Source organism: Marmota monax, unplaced genomic scaffold (genome assembly GCF_021218885.2).
Source record: "Marmota monax isolate L192 unplaced genomic scaffold, Marmota_monax_Labrador192_F-V1.1 WCK01_AAM20220418_F8-fsc00389, whole genome shotgun sequence".
NCBI lineage: Eukaryota > Metazoa > Chordata > Mammalia > Rodentia > Sciuridae > Marmota > Marmota monax.
The window spans coordinates 671050-684037 of record NW_026692795.1 but is presented as its reverse complement, the minus strand read 5'-3'; positions in this window follow the sequence as shown (position 1 = coordinate 684037).

Genomic DNA, 12988 nt, shown 5'->3' with positions numbered 1-12988 from the left:
TTGATGAGGGTTTAACTGTCTGTTACTTTTTTTTTTTTTTTTTTTTTTAAGCAGCAAAGAGGTGTTTATTGTGAGATAGCTCGGTCCTCCGCACACGCACACACAACAACTGGTGACGCTGAGAGGTCCCGAGCCCAGGGTTTGCAGCAGTTTTATACATTCTTTGGAGAGGGCAGGGACTTCACATACATCATAGCAAATCATCACACACCGCGGGAAAATCAAATAACAACTCTAAAACATGATTAGCACATTCACTGGCGGGAACAAGTTGGGTAGGGGTGATTGGTCAGTACAAAAGGGGTATTCATTAGAACTGATTGGTTTAAGCCAAGAGGAATGTATGTGCTGAACTACATGGTTTCCCAACATGTTATCAACCACCATAAACTACTGGGAGGGTCATCTGGCATCCCAGGTATTTCCCTGTCTCATGCTGATTGGTGGCTGCTAGGGGGCTGCTATGGATCCCCACCTAGCCTGACTGAGTCAGGGACACCAGGCCCAGCAGATGTCTCCTGTTATTTGTAGACAAACAACTTAGCAGGGTGGGTATGTGCCTAGGAGTGCTCTGTGGGTCTTTCCAAGGACAAAGGTGATGTCCCTTCCTTGGACAGGCTTTGCTCTGAGGTAGAGGCTGGTCTTTCACTTTATCTATCTCAGGTATTTTGTCACAATTACGGAAAGCTAACACAAGTTAGAAAGTGAAATTTTATTACTAATAAATTAAGTTCATAATGTTCAAATGTCTTCTATATTTATATTTGCAAATACTTTTAAATTTTTTCTGGATCTTTTTCAATTTTCTTCATGTGCCATTCATTGGTCAAAAACTTTTTTTTTTTAATTTTTTATGTGGGTTGTTCAAAACATTACAAATTTCTTGACATATCATATTCCACAATTTGATTCAAGTGGGTTATGAACTCCCACCTTCACCCCATACACAGATTGCAGATTCACATCAGTTACACATCCATTGATTTACAAATTGCCATACTAGTGTCTGTTGTGCTCCGCTGCCTTTCCCATCCTCCACCCTCCCCCCTCCCCACCTCTCCCCTCCCCTCCCCTCCTCTCTCTCTACCCCCTCCACTGTATAACCCTGAGGGTATCCTTCCATTACCGTGCAATTTCCCTTCTCTCTCCCTTTCCCTCCCACCTCTCATCCCTGTTAAATGTTAATCTTCATCTCCTGTTCTTCGTCCCTACTCTGTTCTTAGATACTTTCCTTATATCAAAGAAGACATTTGGCATTTGTTTTTTAGGGATTGGCTAGCTTCACTTAGCATAATCTGCTCTAATGCCATCCATTTCCCTGTAAATTCTATGATTTTGTCATTTTTTAATGCAGAGTAATACTCCATTGTGTAAAAATGCCACATTTTTTTTATCCATTCGTCTATTGAAGGGCATCTAGGTTGGTTCCACAGTCTTGCTATTGTGAACTGTGCTGCTATGAACATCAATGTAGCAGTGTCCCTGTAGCATGCTCTTTTTAGGTCTTTAGGGAATAGACCAAGAAGGGGAATAGCTGGGTCAAATGGTGGCTCCATTCCCAGCTTTCCAAGAAATCTCCATACTGCCTTCCAAATTGGCTGCACCAATCTGCAGTCCCACCAGCAATGTACAAGTGTACCCTTTTCCCCACATCCTCGCCAGCACTTGTTGTTGTTTGACTTCCTAATGGCTGCCAATCTTACTGGAGTGAGATGGTATCTTAGGGTGGTTTTGATTTGCATTTCTCTGACAGCTAGAGATGTTGAGCATTTTTTCATGTACTTGTTGATTGATTGTATGTCCTCCTCTGAGAAGTGTCTGTTCAGGTCCTTGGCCCATTTGTTGATTGGGTTATTTGTTATCTTATTGTCTAATTTATTGAGTTCTTTGTATACTCTGGATATTAGGGCTCTATCTGAAGTGTGAGGAGTAAAGATTTGTTCCCAGGGTGTAGGCTCCCTATTTACCTCTCCTATTGTTTCTTTTGCTGAGAAAAAACTTTTTAGTTTGAGTAAGTCCCATTTGTTGATTCTAGTTATTAACTTTTGTGCTATGGGTGTCCTATTGAGGAATTTGGAGCCCGACCGCACTGACTGTAGATCGTAGCCAACTTTTTCTTCTATCAGACGGCGCGTCTCTGATTTGATATCAAGCTCCTTGATCCATTTTGAATTCACTTTTGTGCATGGCGAGAGAAAGGGATTCAGTTTCATTTTGTTGCATATGGATTTCCAGTTTTCCCAGCACCATTTGTTGAAGATGCTATCCTTCCTCCATTGCATGCTTTTAGCCCCTTTATCAAATATAAGATAGTTGTAGTTTTGTGGATTGGTTTCTGTGTCCTCTATTCTGTACCATTGGTCCACCCGCCTGTTTTGGTACCAGTACCATGCTGTTTTTGTTACTATTGCTCTGTAGTATAGTTTGAAGTCTGGTATCGCTATACCGCCTGATTCACACTTCCTGCTTAGCATTGTTTTTGCTATTCTGGGTCTTTTATTTTTCCATATGAATTTCATGATTGCTTTATCTATTTCTACAAGAAATGCCGTTGGGATTTTGATTGGCATTGCATTAAACCTATAGAGAACTTTTGGTAATATCGCCATTTTGATGATGTTAGTTCTGCCTATCCATGAACAGGGTATATTTTTCCATCTTCTAAGATCTTCTTCTATTTCTCTCTTTAGGGTTCTGTAGTTTTCATTGTATAAGTCTTTCACCTCTTTTGTTAGGTTGATTCCCAAGTATTTTATTTTTTTTGAAGATATTTTGAATGGAGTGGTTGTCCTCATTTCCATTTCAGAGGATTTGTCGCTGATATACAGGAATGCCTTTGATTTATGCGTGTTGATTTTAAATCCTGCCACTTTGCTGAATTCATTTATTAGCTCCAATAGTTTCTTTGTAGAGCCTTTTGGGTCTGCTAGATATAGAATCATATCATCTGCAAATAGTGATAATTTAATTTCTTCTTTTCCTATTTTGATGCCTTTAATTTCTTTCGTCTGTCTAATTGCTCTGGCCAGTGTTTCGAGAACTATGTTGAACAGAAGTGGTGAGAGAGGGCATCCCTGTCTTGTTCCAGATTTTAGAGGGAATGCCTTCAGTTTTTCTCCATTCAGAATGATGCTAGCCTGAGGCTTAGCATAGATTGCTTTTACAATGTTGAGGTATGTTCCTGTTATCCCTAGTTTTTCTAGAGTTTTGAACATAAAGGGATGCTGTACTTTGTCAAATGCTTTTTCCGCATCTATCGAGATGACCATATGGTTCTTATTTTTAAGTCTATTGATGTGGTGAATAACATTTATTGATTTCCGTATATTGAACCAGCCTTGCATCCCAGGGATGAATCCTACTTGATCATGGTGTACAATTTTTTTGATATGTTTTTGTATCCGATTCGCCAGAATTTTATTGAGGATTTTTGCATCTAGGTTCATTAGAGATATTGGTCTGTAGTTTTCTTTCTTTGAAGTGTCTTTGTCTGGTTTAGGTATCAGGGTGATGTTGGCCTCATAGAATGAATTTGGAACTTCTCCCTCCTTTTCTATTTCCCGAAGTAGCTTGAAAAGTATTGGTATTAGTTCTTCTTTAAAGGTTTTGTAAAATTCTGCTGTATACCCATCCGGACCTGGGCTTTTCTTAGTTGGTAGTCTTTTATGGTTTCTTCTATTTCCTCAATTGATATTGGTCTGTTTAGGTTTTCTATATCCTCCTGACTCAATCTGGGCAGATCATATGACTTAAGAAATTTATCTATGCCCTCACTATCTTCTAATTTATTGGAGTATAAGGATTCAAAATAGTTTTTGATTATCTTCTGTATTTCTGAAGTGTCTGTTGTGATATTGCCTTTTTCATCCCGTATGCTAGTAATTTGAGTTCTCTCTCTTTTCTCTTCGCTAGCATCGCTAAGGGTCTGTCGATTTTGTTTATTTTTTCAAAGAACCAACTTTTAGTTTTGTCAATTTTTTCAATTGTTTCTTTTGTTTCAATTTCATTAATTTCAGCTCTGATTTTCATTATTTCTTGCCTTCTACTTCTTTTGCTGTTGTTTTGCTCTTCTTTTTCAAGGATTTTGAGATGAAGTATGAGATCATTTATTTGTTGGTTTTTTCTTTTTTTAAGGAATGAACTCCAAGCAATGAATTTTCCTCTTAGAACTGCTTTCAATGTGTCCCATAGATTCCGATATGTTGTGTCTGTGTTTTCATTTATCTCTAAGAATTTTTTAATTTCCTCCTTGATGTCTTCTATAACCCATTGGTCATTCAGTAACCTATTGTTCATTCTCCAATTGATGTATGCTTTTTCCTTCCTTCTTTTATCGTTGATTTTCAGTTTCATTCCATTATGATCAGATAAGATGCATGGTATTATCTCTACTCCTTTATATTGTCTAAGAGTTGCCCTGTGACATAATATATGAACTATTTTTGAGAAGGATCCATGTGCTGCTGAGAAAAAAGTGTAACTGCTTGATGTTGCGTGGTATACTCTATATAAGTCAATTAGGTATAGATTATTAATAGTGTTATTGAGTTCTATAGTTTCCTTATTTGACTTTTGTTTGGAAGATATGTCCAGTGGCGAGAGAGGTGTGTTGAAGTCTCCCATGATTATGGTGTGGTGGTCTATTAGACTCTTGAACTTGAGAAGAGTTTGTTTGATGAACATAGCTGCACCATTGTTTGGGGCATAAATATTTATGATTGTTATGTCTTGTTGGTGTATGGTTCCTTTAAGCAGTATGTAGTGTCCCTCTTTATCTCTTTTGATTAACTTTGGCTTGAAATCTATTTTATTTGATATGAGTATGGACACACCTGCTTGTTTCCGAAGTCCATATGAGTGATATGATTTTTCCCAACCTTTCACCTTCAGCCTATGTATGTCTTTTCCTATCAAATGCGTCTCCTGTAGGCAGCATATTGTTGGGTCTTGTTTTGTGATCCATTCTACTAGCCTGTGTCTCTTAATTGGTGAGTTTAAGCCATTAACATTTAGGGTTATTATTGAGATATGGGTTGTTCTTCCAGCCATATTTGTTTATTTCTGTTACTAAACATTGTTTGTTTTCCTCTTTGATTATTCCCCGCCCCCCCCTTTACTGTCCTACCTCCCACTGTTGGTTTTCATTGTTATTTTCCATTTCCTCTTCCTGTAATGCTTTGGCGAGGATGTTTTGAAGAGATGGTTTTCTAGCTGCGAATTCTTTAAACTTTTGTTTATCGTGGAAGGTTTTAATTTCATCCTCCATCCTGAAGCTTAATTTCGCTGGATACACAATTCTTGGTTGGAACCCATTTTCTTTCAGTGTTTGAAATATGTTATTCCAGGATCTTCTAGCTTTCAGAGTCTGTGTTGAAAGATCAGCTGTTATCCTGATTGGCTTACCCCTAAATGTAATCTGCTTCCTTTCTCTTGTAGCTTTTAAAATTCTCTCCTTATTCTGTATGTTGGGCATCTTCATTATAATGTGTCTAGGTGTGGATCTCTTATGATTTTGCACATTCGGTGTCCTGTAGGCTTCTAGGATTTTGGATTCTGTCTCATTCTTCAAGTCTGGGAAGTTTTCTTGTATTATTTCATTGAATAGACTGCTCATTCCTTTGGTTTGGAGCTCTGTACCTTCCTGTATCCCAATGACTCTTAAGTTTGGTTTCTTAATGTTATCCCATATTTCTTGGATATTCTGCTCATGGTTTCTTAACAGTCTTGCTGAGCTGTCTATGTTCTTTTCCAGTTGAAATACTTTGTCTTCATTGTCTGATGTTCTATCTTCTAAGTGTTCTACTCTGCTGGTAGTATTCTCCATTGAGTTTTTAAGTTGGTTTATTGCTTCCTGCATTTCTAGGATTTCTGATTGCTTGTTTTTTATAACCTCTATCTCCCTGTATAGTTGATCCTTTGCTTCCTGGATTTGTTTGCGTAATTCGTTGTCGAAGTGATCTTTCATTGTCTGATTTTGCTGTTTAATGTCTTCCTTGATACTCCAGATCATCTGAAGCATGTATATCCTGAATTCTTTATCTGACATTCCATCTGCTGCAGCTGTTACCTCTTCTAAAGTTGCGTTGACCTGCATTGCTTGTGGTCCTTTCTTTCCTTGTCTTTTCATACTGCTTGCGTATCTTTCCTGCAGGTGCGGGCGGCGGCTCTGCTCTCTCCTTATTCCAATTGGGGTGTCGTGGCTACCACGCCAGCAGGTCACTGGGCCTGTTCTGGGAGCTGGTGGCAGCTCTGTTCTGCCCCTACTCCAATTGGGGTGACGAGTGTACCACGCCGGCAGGCCACCGGGCCTGATCCGCCGGTCGGTTGCTGGTTTGCCTACCCTGCAGGCGCGGGCGGCAGCTCTACTCTGCCCCTACTCCAAATGGGGTGACGTGTCTGTCATACCGGCAGGCCACTGGGCCTGTCCCGCTGGTCGGTCGCAGATCTGCCCACCTTTCGGGCACGGGTGGAGGCTCTGCTCTGCCTCTACTCCAATTGGGGTGTCGTGACTACCCCGCCTGCAGGACGCTGGGCCTGTTCCTGGCAAGGGAGGCGACTCTGCTCTGTCACTACTCCTATTAGGGTGGTGTTTGTTCCACGCCGGCAGGCTCCTGGGCCTGATCCGCCGGTCTGTTGTAGGTCTGCCTACCTTGAAGGCGCGGGCGGCGGATATGCCCTGCCCCTCCTACCACGCCTGCGGACCCCTGGGCCTGATCTGCAGGTTGATCACTGGTCTGCTCACCCTGCGGGCACTGGTGGCGGTTCCACTCCGCCCCCACTCCAATTGGGGTCACGTGACCACCACACCGGCAGGGCCTGATCCGGGTGTGGGAGAAGGATCTGCTCTGCCCCTACTCCATTTGGGGTGACGTGTGTACCACACTGGCAGGCCACTGGGCCTGACCCGCCAGGCTGTCACAGGTCTGTTTACCTTGCAAGCGCGAAGGGCGGCTCTGCCCTGCCCCTCCTACCACGCCCTTGTACTACTGGGTCGTGGGTCTGCCCACCTGGCGGGTGTGGGTGGCGGCTCCGCTCCGCCCCCTCTCCAATTGGGGTCATGCGGTCACCACGCTGGCGAGCCGCTGGGCCTGCTCCGGGGGCTGGCGGCGGCCCGGCTCCTTCCCTCTGGCTCGAGGACAAATTGAGGAGACTCGGGTGACTGAGCCTCACCCCCCTTACCAGGAGACCAACTGCTTATGTCACCGCTGGTATTGATGAAGATCTCTCCTCCACCGCTTTCTGCTGACATCAGATCTCTGCCATGTTGGTATCCTATGCGAATGGCAGCATTTCGTTCCCCTTGCCGGGCAACCCAAGCAGCGGGTGAGTCCTGACCGGCCCTCAGCAGGACCCGGACTGAGACGCAGTTTCCGCGGGCTCCTAGCCCCGGTCCAGGGAAGTTCCGGGAGCCGGAACTCGGCCGCTCCGTGCTCGGTGTAAGCTCCTATAAGTGTAAGCTCCAAGAAGCAGTCCCCGCGGGCTCAGTTCCGGGAGCTGGAATTCGGCTTCTTAGTGCTTGGTGTTTGCTCTGATAGTAGCAGGGTCCAAGAAGCAGCCTCTGCAAACTCCGCAGCCCTGAGCCAGGGTGGTTCCGGGATGGTTCCGGGAGCCGGAACTCGGCCGCTCCGTGCTCGGTGTAAGCTCCTATAAGTGTAAGCTCCAAGAAGCAGTCCCCGCGGGCTCAGTTCCGGGAGCCGGAATTCGGCTTCTTAGTGCTTGGTGTTTGCTCTGATAGTAGCAGGGTCCAAGAAGCAGCCTCCGCAGGCTCCACAGCCCTGAGCCAGGGCGGTTCCGGGACGGTTCTGGGAGCCGGAACTCAGCCTCTCCGTGCTTGGTGTAAGCTCCTATAAGTGTAAGCTCCAAGAAGCAGTCCCCGCAGGCTCAGTTCCGGGAACCGGAAATCGGCTTCTTAGTGCTTGGTGTTTGCTCTGATAGTAGCAGGGTCCAAGAAGCAGCCTCCGCAGGCTCCGCAGCCCTGAGCCCGGGTGGTTCCGGGACGGTTCCGGGAGCCGGAACTCGGCCGCCCCACGCTCGGTGTTCACTCCGATAAGATCAGATTTTAAGAAGCACCCAGGCGCTGAACCCTAGCTATCTCTCTGCAAGCCGCAGGCGAATTGCAGCCTGAAATTACCTGTTCTATGGCTGAATGAGCTGCGGTCAGTCAAAAACAGGTATGGTGACGTCAGTTTACCAACATGGTGGCTGCTGGCCTCCTCTGTGGTCTGACCCGTGTGGAGAACCGAGATGGACCGCTTCCTTCCCCCGTCTCGAACCCAGAATTCAGCCCTGAGTGCGGTGCTTGCGCGGCTGGCAGAAACTCCAGCACTGTAACCCTGCGTCTCTATCCCAGCACGCGTTGCAGACTCTAGCCGCGGGGCGATTTGCTGAATAAGCAGTTTTACCCTCCGTGCGACAAACCTCTCGCATTTGAGTCCCCGTAGCCGATCCTCGTGCGATGGAAATCCTTCCTCCAGGTTCCGGCGCACCCCACTATTGCTGGAAATTCCTAACAAGATATCCTTTAGCCGTCCTGACTTGTCATACTCCCACACAGTGAAGCAGCACACGGGGGTAATGCACTCCCCTCGCCGCCATCTTCCCTCTCTGTCTGTTACTTTTAATCAGTGAAATTGACCTTCCCGTGAAGAGGCGGGAATTTCCTAATAAGGTTTATATCCTTCCTGTACTAATAAATCCCCTAACTTTCTCTGCAATCTACCTCACTCTCTTTTCTGGAACTATAATTACACTTTTTAGTTCACATTGACTTCTAACCTTAGTAGGCCTAGAAATAAGTATGCTAGCAATTATCCCTATCTTAATTGATAAAGGATATCCTCAATCCACAGAAGCTGCATGCAAATATTTCCTAATTCAAGCCACCACATCAATGATCTTAATAGGCATAATAATTAATTTCATAGACTCAGGCCAATAAACCCTGTCCAACTAATACAAACAAATTTCATCATTTATATTTACAATTGCATTTTCAATAAAAATAGCACTTGCCCCATTTCATCCATGAGTACCAGAAGTTACCCAAGGAATCCCACTTAAATCAGGCCTAATTCTGCTAACATGACAAAAGATTGCCCCAATCTCTATTGTATACAAAATCACATCTTCCATAAATCCCACTCACATATTATTTATGGGAACCCTATCAATTATAGTAGGAGGCTGAGGGGGGCTTAACCAAACCTAACTAAGAAAGATCTTAGCATACTCATCTATTGCCCATATAGGATGAATCATAGCGATTATTACATATAACCCAACTTTAATGATATTAAACCTAATCATTTATATTATGCTTACCATTAATATATTTATACTTCTCCACTACCACAAAAAACTTCTGCCCTTTCCCTATCAAACTTATGAAACAAATTTCCCCTTCTAACATCTACAATTTTAATTGTACTAATATCAGTAGGGGGACTGCCCCCTATAACAGGGTTTGCCCCCAAATGAATTATTCTCAAAGAAATTATTTCAAACAATAACTTTATGTTCTCCACACTAATAGTAATACTAGCACTCGTAAATTTATATTTCTACACACGACTTATTTACTCCACATCCCTAACCCAATTCCCATCATTCAATAATACCAAAATAAAGTGACAGTTTGAAAATATAAAACTAATCCCCTTTCTACCAAATTTTGTTATTATTTACACTCTCTCCCTACCATTAATACCCCTCCTTTCATCTCTGAACTAGGAATTTAGGTTAATTAAGACCAAGGGCCTTCAAAGTCCTAAGCAAGTGCCTGTTCCTATACTAAGGACTGCAAGACTTATCTTAAATTAATTGCATGGAAACCAATTACTTTAAGCCCTTTCACCTAGACTGATGGGATTTAAACCCATAAAACTTTAGTTAACAGCTAAATGCCTTATTCAACTGGCTTCAATCTACTTCTCCCACTGTAAAATAAAAAGGTGGGAGCAGCCCCCCCCCAGCAGAGTTGAAGCTGCTCCTTTGAATTTGCAATTCAATATGATTATTCACCTCAGGGCTTGGTAAAAAGAGGACTCAATCTCTGTCTTTAGATTTACAGTCTAATGCTTATGCAGCTATTTTACCACATACCTCTGTTCATCAACCATTGATTCTTCTCAACTAATCATAAAGATATTGGAACACTTTACCTTCTATTTGGCACTTGAACTGGAATAGTAGGAACAGCTACTAATCCGGGCTGAATTAGGTTAACCCGGAGCTCTATTAGGTGATGATCAAATCTACAATGTCATTGTTACCGCACATGCATTTGTTATAATTTTCTTTATAGTTATGCCAATCATAATTGGCGGGTTTGGAAACTGACTAGTACCCCTTATGATCGGAGCCCCTGATATAGGATTTCCATGCTAAATAAGATAAGCTTCTGAGCCCCTGATATAGCATTTCCATGCTAAATAAGATAAGCTTCTGACTCCTCCTCCCTTCCTTCCTCCTCCTGCTCCTGTTATGGTTAGTATTGAGTTTAGGGTTAGGGTTAGGGTTAGTGTATGGGTTTGAGTTATATTTAGTGTTAGTGTTAGGGTTAGGGTTAGGATAAGTGTTACATTTAGGACAAGGTTTATGGTTAGGTTTAGTGTTTGGGTTAGAGTTAGTATTAGGTTTAGGGTAAGGGTTACGGTAAGGCTTAGAGTTAGATTCAGGGTGAGGGTTAGCTTTAGGGATAGGATTAGGATTGTGGTTAGGGTTACGGTTAGGGTTAGTTTAAGTTTAGTGTTTAGTTTAGGGTTGGGTTAGGGTTATGCTTACGGTAAGTGTTACAGAGAGGGTTAGTGTTAGGGTTGTGTTCGGGTTAGGATTAGGGTAAGGGTTTGTGTTAGGGATAGGGATAGGGTTAGCGTTAGGTTTTGGTTTAGGGTGAGTGTTATATTTAGGGTTAGGTTTAGGGTTGGTGTTAGTGTTTGGTTAGTGTTAGGGTTAGGGTTAGAATTAGGGTTAGGTTTAGGTTTAGCATTAGGTTTACTGTTAGGGTTAGGGTTAGGTTAGGGATAGGGTTACAGTTAGGGTTGCTGTTAGTGTTAGGGTTAGTGTTCAAGTTAGTGTTAAGATTAGGGTTAGGGTTAGGGTTAGCATTGCTGTTTGGGTTAAGGTTATAGTTAGGTTTATACTTAGTGTTAGTGTTTTAATTAGGGTTAGTATTAGGTTTAGCTTTACGGTTATGGAGTGGGTTAGGGCTAGGGTGAGGGTGAGGGTTAGGGTTAGGTTAGGTAAGGGTTAGTTTTAAGTTTTAAGGTTAGGTATAGGGTTATGATTTGTGTTAGGGTTTGTGTTACTATTAGGGTTAGGGTTAGGGTTAGGGTTAGGATTCGGATTAGTGTTAGGGTTAGAGTTATTGTTAGGGTTAGGGTTATGTTTAGGTAAGGTTAGGTTTAGGGTTAAGGTTACGGTTACGGTTAGGATCAGATTTAGGTTTAAATCTACGGTTAGGGTTAGTCTTAAAGTTAGTTTTAGCATTAGTGTTATGGTTAAAATTAGTGTTTGCATTAGGGTTATCATTTGTGATAGGGTTAGAATTAGGTTTAGAGTTTGTGTTACGGTTAGGGTTAGGGATAGTTTTATGGTTAGTATTAGGTATAGAGTGAGGCTTAGGATTAGTTTTAGGGTTACGGTTAGGGTTACAGTTAGGGTTAATGTTAAGGTTAGGGTATAGTCGGGGTTAAGGTTAGTGTTAGGTTTAGTGTTAGGGTTAGGGTTAGGGTTAGGGTTAGGGTTAGGGTTTTGTAAGGTTTAGAGTTAGGGTTAGGTTAGGGTTAGGGTTATGGTTTGGATTAGGGTTTTTAGTAGGGTTAGAATTAGGGTTACATTAGAGTTTGAGTTATAGTTAGAGTTAGGGTTAGGGTTAGTGTTAGGGTTAGGGTTAGTGTTAGGGTTAGGTTTATGTTTAATGTTAGCTTATATTTATAATTAGGGTTAGTGTCATGGTTAGGGTAACTGTTAGTTTAAGTGTTAGGGTTAGGGTTAGGGTTAGTGTTAGGCTTAGGGTGAGGGATAAGTTTAGGGTTAGAGTTATGATTAGGGTTAGTGTTCAGGATAGGTTAGGGTTACTTTTGGGGTTAGGATTAGGGTTAGGGTCAGTGTTATATTTAGGGTTAGGGTTAAGTTTAGGGTTAGTTTTAGGATCACATTTAGGGTTATGGTTATGGTTAGTTTTGGGGTAAGAATTAGAGTTAGAGTTCGGATTAAGTTTAGGGTTAGTTTTAGAGCTAGGATTAGGATTAGGATTAGGATTAGTGTTAGTATTATGTTTAGAGTTATGATTTTTGTTAGGGTAAGTGTTATGGTTAGGGTTTGTGTTAGGGTTAAAGTTAGATTTAGGTTTTTGGTTATTGTTAGTAAAAGGGTTAAAGTGAGGCATAGGGTTAGGTTAGGGTTAGTTTTTGGTTGCGGGTAGGTTAGTGTTAGGTTTAGGCTTAGGCTTAGTGTTAGTGTTTGGGTTAAGTTTGGGGTTAGGGATAGGGTCAGGGTTAGGTTTAGGGTTCGGGTTAGGGTTAGGGTTAGCATTAGTGATAGGGATAGTGTTAAGTTTAGGGTTAGTTTTAGGTTTAGGGTTAGGGTTAGTGTTAGTGTTAGGTTTAAGGTTAGGGTTAGGGTTAGGGTTACTGTTAGGTTTAGTGTTAGGATTAGGGTTACGGTTAAAGTTAGGAAACGGTTAGGGTTAGTGTTACGTTAGGTTTAGGGTTATGTTTTGGGATAGAATTTGTGTGATTGTTACGGTTAGGGTTAGGGTTAGGGTTACTTTGGGCTGAGGGTTAGGATTAGGCTTAGGGTTAGTGTTAGGTTTAATGTTAGGGTTAGGGTTACGGTTAAGGATAGGTTTAGTGTTAGGGTTATAGTCAGTTTTAGGGTTATGGTTAGGGTTAGGGTTTGGGTTAAGTTTAGTGTTAGGGTTAGGGTTCGGGTTTGTGTTAGTGTTAGGTTTAGGGTTAGGTTTATGGTTAGGGTTAGTAATTCGTTA